Source organism: Protopterus annectens, chromosome 1.part1 (assembly GCF_019279795.1).
Source record: "Protopterus annectens isolate FY-2018-M chromosome 1.part1, PAN1.0, whole genome shotgun sequence".
In the NCBI taxonomy this organism is placed as follows: domain Eukaryota; kingdom Metazoa; phylum Chordata; order Ceratodontiformes; family Protopteridae; genus Protopterus; species Protopterus annectens.
In genome coordinates, this window is record NC_056726.1 from 1,952,712,229 (window position 1) to 1,952,725,592 (window position 13,364).

Here is a 13,364-nt window from a genome sequence, read left to right on the forward strand (position 1 = left end):
GGATGAGATGCTTAGTAGCTATGAATCTGTTGCTGGTTTGTTAGCCATTCCCTATTGCAATATTACCAACTTAATTTTTTTAAATGTACAATAGGCAATTTATTCTTCAAGGGTGCCAGGCAATGGATTTGCACATGAAACATTAAGATGTAAAATTGCTTGCCAGAAGCAATCTATACATTAGTTGCAGATCTCTTTAATGTGAAATTATTCAGATGACTTTTATTTCTGTAGATAGACTGATATTGTGAAATTATTCAGATGACTTTTATTTCTGTAGATATTGACTGATATTGTGAAATTATTCAGATGACTTTTATTTCTGTAGATATTGACTGATATTGGTGGACTGTAATGAGAAGAGTTTGAATGGCCTTTTCTGGTTGAAAGTTTTATCATTATTGGTTCATACATTTTGTTTCATTGCTTACTGAAAAATGTTCAAACCTACAAATTTAAAACCCATTCTATCAAGTTGTGCTGTATTATACAAGAAATATAATTTAATACAATCAAGATAATGCATCAAAGAAAACAGGTAAACAATCTGCCACTGGACAGATGCATTTTCTTTGAATGTGGGTTTCAATGCTGTTTCAATGAATGTGAGTTTCAAGGACAGAGATGCTTACTGTTCATGCCAAGTCTGTTTTTGTTGTGATGCTGTATTGTTTTGTTTAGCAAAGACTATCAGTATTTGTGCTATAAATTTTGACATAAAATTTAAATATCTCTAATCATTGTAGAAGCAAAGAAGAAAATAATATGCACACTGACAGGTTTGGGCAATGTTTATGGTAACTGGGTAGACATAGCCAAGTAATGGAACACTACAATGGCTGGAGGGGGGGGGTCACTGCTCAGTGGTTGGAGGCTGCTATGGGGGATGGGCCCTGATCCATTATCCTTTCTAGTAAAAAACACATAGAGTGTAATAGATGCATGCAGTGATATATATGGGCTATGCTATGTGGTGCATGGTCTACTATCACTCTTCATCTAGCATTCCTTCTTATCTTTAAATAATTATTTTTTTATTTCAGAACATGTACTCATATTATTGTTGGTAAAAGTTATACCTGAATACTCATTGACCCCTGTTTAGTGATGCCATAAGGCATCAAGTAAGTATTAATGCAGATTTTTAACTGTTGTGCACAATAAATTTCCCCTGAGGTGGTGAACCTAACTATGCATGTCCTGAATGTCCCGAAGTTATACAATTAGTAAGAAGTGATACTTCGGTATTTAACATGAAGTCATACTTTGCAACGGAACAAAAACTTGTCATACTGTTTTTTTTTATATCACGCAATGTTTCCTCAGTTTTAATTATGTTGTTTTTTGAGGTGCTGCATATTGGAGTATTTCTTTTTGTCATACATATAATTTGTGACCTCAGAGACAAAAACATCATCATTTGTGCAGTGCTGAGGGTGAATTGTCAGCAGCATTTGATTGAATGAGAAGTTCTGCTAGGTGTAGATGAATGCTGATGTAGTTTGCATGAAATCTGCTGTGCTGATTCCCATCTTACTAATTATACTACTTTCTTGAGAAGTACTTATAGTGTCATGTGATCAACCCCTATGTGTCCCCCTTCCTCTTCCCCTTCCAAGAGTGACTCCTACTCGAGTCTCACACATCCTAATTAGTATATGAAAAGAGATGGCCACAGATGCTTGGTGTGCTACAGTACAAACATCAGTGTGATCATGGCATTATCCCTACTCTGTGCTGTTTCCATGTAGTGCTAGAAATCCTCATGTATGCCTTGGAGGACTCTAGCCATTTCCAGCTGACACTCTGTGGCAGTACTCTTATCCCTAACAATGTAATTTACATTTGCTTCTGGTCAGCCAATGTTTTGCATATTTCCTGTTTAGCTGCCACAAACTCCTTTGCCTGGCTCCCCTTTGTAAAGTTGTCACTGTGGACACTGTTACTTCTCAATTTCTTTCATCATCCTGAAAGTGTTCATCTGCTTTTGGGTTTAGAAATACTGGTGTAGAGGTGCATGTGTTTTCTCCCTGCACAAGCATGAGTGTAATGCCAGCATATGCTTGACTTTGTGATGCACTGTTATTTCCAGCAGAGTTACTGTCATGTATTGGTGTTTGATTCTTCCACTAAACATGGGGACTGTGTGCCACTTTCCTCAGGTTACCTCATAAATGGAACTAAGTTATCATCATTATCATCTTCAACAGCCATTCTGCTGCTGATAAAAAAAAACTGAAAAAAACTTCATTATAATAAGCCAGTGGTTATTATAGTTAGATCCTTACCCCCCTACTGATCCTCCACTGAAGAGCAAAAAATAAATAAAAATAAAAAATCACTTTAGTGTAACAAGCCAATGGTTACTCCAGTTAGATGCATGTCCCCCACCAGCTCTTCCATAGAAGACCAAATAAAAAGGGGGGGGGGTCGGCATACTGGTTAAGGTATTCACCCTAATAGGCACACAGTGTAGGGTTTGACTCTCACATGGGTAATTGGCTGGGCTTAGAATGGCCTACAACAACAGTTAGCTTGGTATGAATTTATGAATTTATTGTGCATGCTTTGGCAGCACATGTACTAAAATTGGAATAATACAGAGAGGATTAGCATGGCCCTTGTGCGAGAATGACACATAAATTTGTGAAGTATTAGGGTGGGAGGTTGGCATAATGGTTAAGGTATTTCCTTTACAGACACAAGGTACAGGGTTTGATTCTCACATGGCTTCACTGGCTAGGCTTAAAATGGTCCACAAGGGCAGTTAGTGTAGTACTAACCTATATCTTTCAGAAAATTCATGCTAATGCAAAATGTGTTATTCTAGCAACTTTCTAATTATGAAGAAGGGGGTTGACATAATTGCTGAGGTGTTTACCTTAAAACTACAAGTTGCAGGGTTTGATACTCACATGGAGTAATTGGCTAGACTTAAAATGAGCTACAGGGACACTAAGCTTAGTACTAATCTATGAACTCAAAACAAAACATTTCTTCTAGTGGCATGCCCCACCCTACCCAGGGTCATTCAGGTTCCATTTCTGTGCCCTTCCCTTGAATCTCCTTTCTTCTTTTAAACTGTAGCAAACTGCTTGCTATGAATGTAGCAAACAGTTGCTACAGTTTATACCCTGTGTGCACGGAGCACTATGGTGCTCATGTTTGAGTTAAAAAAAGAAATTCTTTTAAACCGTAGCAAACTGCTTGCAACAAATGTAGAAAACAATTGCTTCAGTTTATACCCTGCCTGCACAGAGAGCTACATCACTCATGTTTTAATTATTTTTAAAAGTTTAGATCACACATGGAGTGCTACAGTGCTCAGGTTTGACTGCAAATGCAATGCAGGGTTGAAGCAAGCAAATTCTAATTTGTAATCACAAGCTCTTAGTTCAACCCTGCTTGAACAACTATCACTTAAAAATGGATACATATCTCAAAATGCTACCCCAACACTTAGTAAATGTAAGAAATATTTTCAGCTTTTCCCCCTAAAACTATTAAAGCTATTGCTTTTAGATTAGCAACATTGCACTCATAGCTGGCTGCCTATGGTGCCGCTCTAGCAGGGGCACTTTTCCAGTAATCTGGATGGTGTAGGTAGACCAGGATGGGGGGACCAGGTGGTGTGGGGGAGCTGTGGAGCCCTTTGCTAGGGCACCATAGGTTCATAGGTTCATAGGTTCATACTAGGCTATCTGCCCGAGGGCATTTACAAGCCTAGCCCCCCATTTTTTGGTATACACCACCCCCCTTTTATGGGGAACTATATACATTTTTTTGCTGTGCCCTGTTTGAGCAGCAGTGACACTGGGTATATCCTGGGGGGTATATCTCCCCCTCCCATTGGTCAGTCATTTCTCTGACTTTGGCCAGGCCAGCGCTCTGCCTCATACCTATTTTTATTTTATTATTAGACAGCATGAGTGATCTTTGGGTGATGAATCTATCCCTCTATCCGTCCTATTAATAGTAAGTCTCCCGTTTAAGTCTCCCGCCCCTGTGACTCCAGTTATCTGTTTCTATGGACCAGTTGACCAAAGGCAGGCCCTGATTGCACTTATTGTTAAAGGCATTCACTAAGTCAGCTGTAGACATAACATGACCTGAACAAAAAGTCTATTGATGTGTACTCAGTACAGTACAAAGAGTATGCCTGGCTACATCCTTGATGCAATGCTGGCTTTTAAAAGGCAATATTTCATTAAAAAGAGAGATGAATTTGTGAATCATACCCCAACACTTTGGGCCTGAGGCAGTATCCCTTCTTGCCCTACTCTAGCTATCCTACTGATGCTAAGTATGTATGCTAAGTATGGGGATGTGGGGTGTAGATCAGTCTGTATATTGTGCTTAGTCAGCCACTGTAGTCAGAGAGCACATGCATATGTTGCTGAGCATGTACAAGATCAGTGCCATTTTGTATAGTTATTCAGTGTGAGAGCTATCTTGGGTGCAGATGCACATGTGAGTGTGTTAGAAGTAATGAGTCAGTCAGTAGGCATATGAAGTTCGAAGTATATGTCCCAATTACAGCTCCTGAAGTGTTTATGTACAATAAACAACTTGAGCCCATCCCGTGCCTCAGTGTTTCAGTTGAATACACAAGACATGCAACATGGTGTCAGAACAGGATATAAAGTTGAAGCAGCTTGCAAACATTGAGGCACACAGTTAGAAGTGTGGCAATATTCAGGAGTGAACTTGCAAACAGGTCAGCAGTTATTTGAAGGTAATTAAATTTGTTTTAAATGATTTTCAGTCACCAAACATGTGGCATAGCATTCAAAGTGTTCAAAATAATTTCCAAGATGTTCAAAATGGTGACATAATGATTAAAGTGTTTGAAATAATCTTCAAAGTGTTTAAAATGTTTGAAAAGGCTAAAATGTCCAAATATTTTTGTAATGTATGACCTTTTCGCAGTAACTAAGACTTTTCAAAGTGTCCGAAGTTTCCAGAGTACTAGAGGTATTTACAGTATTAAAATAAAGCATTTTCAGGGAGATTGTTGTACATTTAAGCATAATTACAAGTACCAGGCCTATACTTATGTTTAAAAGAAATTTGTTGTTATGGCAGAGGGATATCACATACCTGAACTGCTGGTGTTTGATAATAATATTGAAGAGAATTGGTGAGTGTTTGAGCAAGAATATGATATTTTCATACAAGCTGCATTTTCTGATAAAGATGCACATAAAAAAGCATTTATACTTTTCAGTTTTGCTGGCTCAGAAGCCATTGAGTGAGAATATTCATTTGTGCATGCAGGGGGTGGGAAGAACCACCATATTTTGATGTAGGCTGAAATGCTAGAAGACACAGCATGCTTAAAAAATAAATTTAGAGAAACGTGTAATCCTCAAATGAATATTACAATGGAAAGGCATACATTTTACACAAGACATCAAAACCCTGGTGAAGCTATTGCAGCATATATTACCAACTTAAGAAATCTAGCAAAAACATGCAGATTTGGTGATCTATAAAATGAGTTGATAAAAAAACATCTTGTATGTGGTGTTAATGATGTAGTGAGAAAGATTTTGCTTTGAGATAGTGAATTAACATTGAGCAAAGCCATAAAGATTTACCAAATACACAAGCTTACAGAAAAGCATATGAATATGCTTATGAGTGAGGAAAGCAAATGTTTGCATTTGCAGTATCTGGTAGTGCGAATGTTCACAGTGTACAGCAGCAGAAAGTTAAGATGAAAAAGAAATATAAACCAAAGGTGGCCACCCTTCAACTTCATTGTTAACTGTCATAATTATGGAGGCAGTCATGAATCTAAATGAGAAAAGTGTTTAGCTTTTGGTCAGCAATGTCAAAATGTAAACAGTGGAATCATTTCAAAAGGCTTTGTAAGTCTAAAGTGTCAAAGACATATGTTAAAAGAGGGTATTCAAAGAAGCAATTAGATCAGATAAAGACTGAAGCAAAGTTTAAGGGCTGTGAACAAACTTTCTATGTTGATAGTGTCTCTGTGATCAATGAAACAGTTAATACAGTTGTCAGCAAAGAGTGAAATATTTCTTACTCTATAAATTAATGGGAAACCTGTAGAGCTTAAAGTAGACAGTGGATCCAAGTACAATGTTATATCAGAATAAATGTTTGCTAGAGTAAAACCTGGTGATAAACTTGATTTAGCAAAGTGTGCAAAGCTAGTTACTTATGGTGGTGAAGAGATTCAAACTGATGCAGTAGTTCTTTCAATCCATTCTGGTGGAAAACAGCTATGACTTGCAGTTTTACATAGTCAAAAGACAAGTACAGTCACTGTTAGGCCTCAAAGACAGCCTGAGAATTTGACTGATTTCATCTAATAAAGATGTTCACCATGTAAGTATAAAGAACAATGATTGAGTATTTTTATAAAAATGCTGCTATTTTCAAAGACGAGCTTGGTAAACTTCCAGTCACATACTCTATGAAGTAAGTCCAGTTGTTAGACCAGCACAGAAGATTCCAGTAGAGATGCCGAGTAAAGTAAAAGCAGAACTAGACAAAATGGTGAATTCAGGTTTCCCGTGTCCTTACACCAGCAGAAGAACTGACTGAATGGGTATCCTCCATGGTCGTAACTCATAAGAAAAGCTCAGATGATATTCGAATATGTATTGATCCAAGAGACTTAAACAAACCACTCGTGTGTTCATTCTTTGATGTGTACAGTAGAAAAGGCAGCCACCTCTCATGCCAAATTCCACTATTTTTTTCAGTCTTAGATGCAAAAAGCTCCTTTTGGCAAATTTTTCTGGATTGTAAATCTTCATTGTTAACTACATTCAGTACACCATTTGGTAGATACAGATTTTTGAGAATGCCATTTGGAATCAGTTCTGCCAGTGAAGTCTTTCAACATGCCATGGAACAAATATTTTCTGGTTATTCATGTGCTATTATAGTAAATGGCATTATTGTTGGAGGCAATTGTAAAGACAAACATTATAGAAATCTCAGAAAAGTTCTTGACCATGCACATGAAGTAAATCTCAAACTGAATCCTCAGAAATGTAAATTCAAACTGAAAGAAGTTACTTATATGGGACATTTGTTTACCAGTTCTGGCTTACAACCAGATCTGTCTAAGCAAACAGCAATTCTTGAAACCATTTCCAGAGAATGTCACATATTTACAATGCTTTCTAAGTACGGTCAACTTTGTAGGGAAGTTCATCCCAGACTTGAGGGAACATTCTTCCCTATTACATGAGTTGACATGCAAAAATGTAAACTGATCCTGGTTGAAACAACACCAAAGAACATTTAATATTCAGAAGAAGAAAACTGATATTCCACTCACATTGAGATATTATGATGTTCACAAACCTGTAACTATTTCTTGTGATGCTTCAAAGTATGGCCTTGGTGTAGCATGTCTTCAAAAGGGCATACCAGTAGCCAATGCATCAAGAACTTGAACTCAAACAGAGATGCCAAATCACAAGATATGTCAAAATTCAAAATCTGACATTGTGTTCACCCATGTACTCATTTAACCAAAAGAAGGGCAAGAGGCATCATTTTTTGCCCTTCTATGTGTAAAGATATAGAGAATTAAACTCTAGCATGTTCACTTTGCAACAGCACCAAATTGCATCAACAAAAAGACTCACTTCAGCTACACCAAATTCCTGAAATGCCATGGTCGATAGTTCCTACAGATATTTTCAAATGGAATAGTCAACATTACTTATTGTTAGTAGACTCTTACTCAGATTGATTTGACATTGATCTATTTCCTAACCTGACATCATTACAAAATTGAAGAGACATTTCTCTCTCCATGGTAGTCCGTTCAAAGTCATGCAGACAATGGTGCACAGTTTACAAGCCAGCAGTTTAAGAAATTCACTGAGTCTTGAGAGTTTGTTCATATTACCAGTAGTCCTGAGTATCCACAATCCAATGGGTTAGCTGAACATGCAGCTCAGAGTGCAGAACATTTGTTGGAAAAATCCGAGAGAGAGAGAAGGTACCAATGTTTTCCTTAACTTACTCTCTCACAAAAACATTCCTTGAGACAACTTGCATGGTTTGCCTGCTCAGACAAACTAGAACAACTCTACCAATCAATAAACAATTGTTGGTACCAAATGCAAAGAACAACAGAGTGGTCAAGGCTCAACTTTCAAGAAAACATCAGTCACAAAAAATGATAAGACCATTAAATCCCTTAGACCATTACTACAAGGAGAATTTGTGAGAATGCAAACATCTAAAGGATATGACTGAGTGGGATTCGTGAAGAACATTTGTAAGGAACTGAGATCTTACATTATACAATCAGAAGGAATGGATTTCAGACAGACTAGAAGACATGTGTTACCTGTCTCTGAACCAGTGACGCGGCAGATTGCCTGTGCTGATGACTCTAATTTCTAGAATGTCTCTACACCTGTTTGAATTTAAAAGGACAGTCTGCTTCCTTCAAATAATTTTGATGTAATCCCTGATGTTCCAATTGTGAAAGACTCCCCAGATACTATCATTGTTGCTAAACCCAGTCAAAGTTTCTATGTTACCAGATTGGATAGAATTTCTAGACCAAATCCAAAATACACTGTGACTTGGACTTGAATTCAGTTTTGGTTGTTAAAATGTTGATATAATGTTTAGCTCTCAAAATGTCTTTGTTCTCCTATTTTGCATGTTGAGCAAAATTAAAGAGGGAGGATGTAGATCAGTGTGTATATTGAACTTAGTCAGCCACTGTAGTCAGACAGCATGTACATATAAGTTACTGAGCATGTGCGAGATCAGTGCCATTTTATATAGTCATTCATTGTGAATGCTAGCTTGAATGGAGATGCACATGTGTATGCATTAGAAGTAATGAGTCAGTCAGTAGGCATATGAAGTTGGAAGTATATGCTCCAGTTACAGCTCCTGAAGTGTTTATATACAATAAAAGACTTGAAGCCATCCTGTGCCTCAGTGTCTCATTTGAATACACGAGACATGTGACATGGGGGACACTTACCATGCACACTGTGTTCATTGTTGCTCTGTGCAGAGGTTCACCTGTTAATAGTAATTGCCATGTGTGTAATGGAATCATTCCGTGCCAGCATTCAGTTCTCTATATATGTTAGAATTTTTAAACCAACCTTCATGAGCAGATGGTTATGACTGCTGCAGACATTTGTAGTGGCCTCTGTCTTCACCACGTTTGATTATTCCAGTCCTATCATCTTCTCTGTCACAGTCATCCCAATGAAGAGAAAGGAGGTTTTTCTCATCTGGTGTTAAGGGGTTACGTGTTGAAGGCCCACCCCCATACTGGTATAGGCAATAGAATTCTGCCTTGCCTTGGCACATCCTACCATAACATTTACTCTCTTACCACTCTCTGACATTGTGTTAATGTATGGTTCCTTACACTGACCTCATCAATGCCCATTACCTTTTGATTCCAGGCTTTTGCCTCTCATCTTATTTAGAGCCCTCTTTATCAGACAGACATTGTCATGTGTCTTAAAGGCTACCACAAGGATGCAGTTTTCCTCACAGCTGAAGTTGTCCTTTCTCTGCCTTGATCCCTTGTTTTGCATCATTACTGCTCCTAAAACAATATACCATAGACATATACAAAAACATTTGATGTAATCATCAGTCAAACAATACAACAATGAAAGCATGCCTACCATCACCACAAAAAAACATTAGGAAAAACAAACCCCATAACTATATGCTCATGCAGAGTCTCCAATGCAGCTAAGCAAAGTTGTGCTGAAGTAATGTTTGCACTATTTCAATACATTCACAATAGTAAGGAAAGCAATTTGTTAACAGATCAATCCTTCCCCTAACCCCTACCACTTTATTGTATTCATAATGCTGTCATTTTTTATTCATAAGTGACACTCAGAAATGTCTAAGTAAATACACGTTTGTTGAGCAAACAAAACATCCTTGCCACTTGAGTACTTCACAATTAAATCACTACATTTCTACTATGTACCGTATGCACAATTACTGAATGACACAAAAGTAAATGATTTTTTCAGTGATCACTTGTCATTTCCAATGCTGCTGTCATGATTTTCCTTACACTAATGATAGCTTTACAGTATTCACTAAAGACATTTTACTATGCCCATCATATGATTAAAACAAAACATTTCTTGAAGTGAACTCAATAAGCTTACATCATTTTGAACAGTTTCATATTAGTGTGCAATATTTCTGTTATTTTTCTTACTTTAAAAAGTCAGTAGTTTCTTAAGTCATTTTCCACCTGTCTCAAGTAATCTCAAGTTAATATGGCAGTGTTAAATTTATTCACATAACTTCAGGGTCATGTACACATTTTCTATGTAAATTAGGCTCTTTTACATTTAGCTTGATGCATCACAGTAATAAGCTAACATGTATAGTAACTTATACACATAATTAGTTCTTGGCTACTCAGGGACATGACCTTGGGTTCATGTGAATATGTTGGGAAAAGTGGTGGAGTCCACAGTACTCCGTAGCAGTCCCCACCATGCTGGGAAACATGCAGATTACCTCTGTTATGCTCAGAGCTCACTATGTTTAGAAGAGGCAAATGGAGTCATATGCACATGTGTTTGCACAACCATGATGTATAATCCCTGCCCATCTTACATCATCAGGTATGATTATGTACACCTTATCACTTCAAAGCAATAATAACTTATTAAAGGTTGGTACGCAGACATGAAGGAGTATTTAATTCTGCAAAAAGCATTCCCCCCATAAAAACATTAATACTGTTGCTTTACTGCATGAGGCGTGCATAAATGATATTCATGGGTAATACTGCAAAAATGTAGCAAAGGTGATGCACAGCAGCAACAATTGTAAGATAAAAAAACTGATGAGGTCATTAATTCCTTTTATCCACCACATAAATTAGTTGTGAATGTATTTCTTTAAAAAATGTAGATGACTAAGCATTTTTGGTCAAACCAAATTTGACAACAATAATAGTACCTGATCTAATGTCCCTGATGGTTAACAGGATTTGGTCAGGGTGATGTCACACCCCAGAAATAGTGGTTCTCTACCTTTGAACCACATCATGCATAAATGGTTGTGAGTGGAAAAAAAATCAACATTGGGCAGGAGCTTGGTAAGCACCTGCCATCCCTGACAGGGATCTCTCACTCTGGCCAACAGTGCTTTCACAAATACGATGACCTACAGAAGAGTAGGCCCAGGTAGCTGGCCGAGTGAGTTGAGCAGGTAGTGGCAAGAAGGCCAGAGTTCTACAGAAAATATATTTTTTTAATTTTTTGGTCATATTAAACATAGGTTTAAAATAAATTATACAAGTTTGCATATTTGAAAGTATTTGATAGAAGAAATATGTATAACTACAAATATGTATTTATAATGTTATCATATTAATCTTTACACAGAATTGCAGTTGGATACAAATATGTTGAGGTTTGCGTAATAACATAATTTTCTGTATAAATACAAATGTATATGTATGAGTAAAGAAATGTATGTAAGTTTTCATATATATGCCAGTAAATTACAGACATGCATCTGCATGAGTACACCTGCAACAATTTTTTGTGTATATTTGTGTGTGCTGTGCATGTATATATATATATATATATATATATATATATATATATATATATATATATATATATATATATATATATATATATATATATATATATATATATATATATATCTGTGTGTGTGTGTGTGTGCACAAACAAAAAAAATGCATTGCCATTTACAGTATTGCATTACCTCAGTTAGTAGTTAAAGTACATGCAGACAGTTTTTGTAAAGAAATTATTTTGTTTGCATAGGCTAGAAAAATATTATTAGTATAGTAATTGTATATGACAGTCAGTTTCTTCCACAATATGAACTGCATGTAGAAGATGGCTGAACTCAGTCAGGTTCCACACCCTAGTCAGAGTGGATGTTGTGGGAGAGGGATGGAGGCTGCAGTGCCAAGTATATGACCAGCACATAATTTAGTGAGAAATGGCCAGCTGTTTTACGTCTCTATACATTTTAAAACCATCCCCTTATATGCTTACAATTATTAGACAGAAAACTATTAAAGCACATATTATTGTCATGGTGTATATGTACTGCATCCATGTGTAACAGTATTATGTCTTTTTAAAAGAAGGTTGAATTGAAAGGAACAGCAATTACTACATTTTTGCGTGTGCATAACGTCTGCCTGAACAAAATCCCCAGACTGTTACATGAAAGTGCAATTTAGTTATGCAAACCATAACAGTGGGACCTAGACTGAAAGTGCATGGACAGATTATAGACCCTTTCCTTGAATAGATAAGCTATGCACACATATAAAAATGTATCTGTTTGAAGGAAGATGCAGTCCTACTATTTATAAATTCCATTATTTAAAATATTGGCTCAGATATTTAAACAAATACTAAGCAAGTACACCAGTGAATAAATGCCTTGCAATGTGTTAGTAGTTATACCAGTAATGTTAAGGAAAACAAGATGAAATACAGGTAAGCAACAGTTGTCTTTAAGTCCTCTCATTCTAGTAGAGGAGGAAACATTGTATAATAAATCCCAGCAGAGTAGGAGTGTGACCCGAATAATTGAAGCTTTTGGTAAGCATGAATAAGTGGTAAATGTAACGGCACATATTTATAAATGATTTTAACTGAAGGCCCACATTGCTTTCCATGCATTACTGCAACCAAATCTAAAACATAAATCAATGTATAAATGCAATATGTTGTCTTTAACTGATTTTATTACTGTATATATTTGCAGGTATTTAATTGAAGGCCTCCATTGCTTTCAGCATATTATTGCAACCAATGTATAAATGCAGTATGCTCTCTTTAACTGATTTTATTACTGTATATATTTGCAGGTATTTAATTGAAGGCCTCCATTGCTTTCAGCATATTATTGCAACCAATGTATAAATGCAGTATGCTCTCTTTAACTGGTTTTATTAGATATGCAAGTACAAGTTCAATTTCTCTCACTTGACTCCAAGTATGTAAATATTGTAAATATCACAGCATTTCTATTGTCTGCGCAGCAAGTTTTTTTACCTTATTTAACTAAAACATCTGCATGCTAACTGCCCCCCCTTCTAATGTAAAAACACAAGAAACTTCACATCTTTATATTACAGACAGTTGATCATGCTGTGCTGAATGGAAATACCTGTAAACTGTGTTCTCTATTATCTGTTAACTGTGTTTTATGATGTACATTTTATGTATTTTGCATTTCCTGACTGTATGAATTTAATACATGTATTTACCTTTAACATTATGTAACCATTATTGTATTGTATTGATTATGGAGCTTTTCTCCCTGGGTCTCCACTGAAAATGGGCACATTCTGG

At 36.5% G+C, this 13,364-nt stretch overlaps 1 pseudogene; it reads left to right on the forward strand.

Moving 5' to 3' along the window:
* The first annotated feature begins 2,563 nt into the window (after positions 1–2,563).
* Positions 2,564–2,656, forward strand: LOC122817280 (annotated as a pseudogene).
* The last annotated feature ends 10,708 nt before the right edge of the window (positions 2,657–13,364 follow it).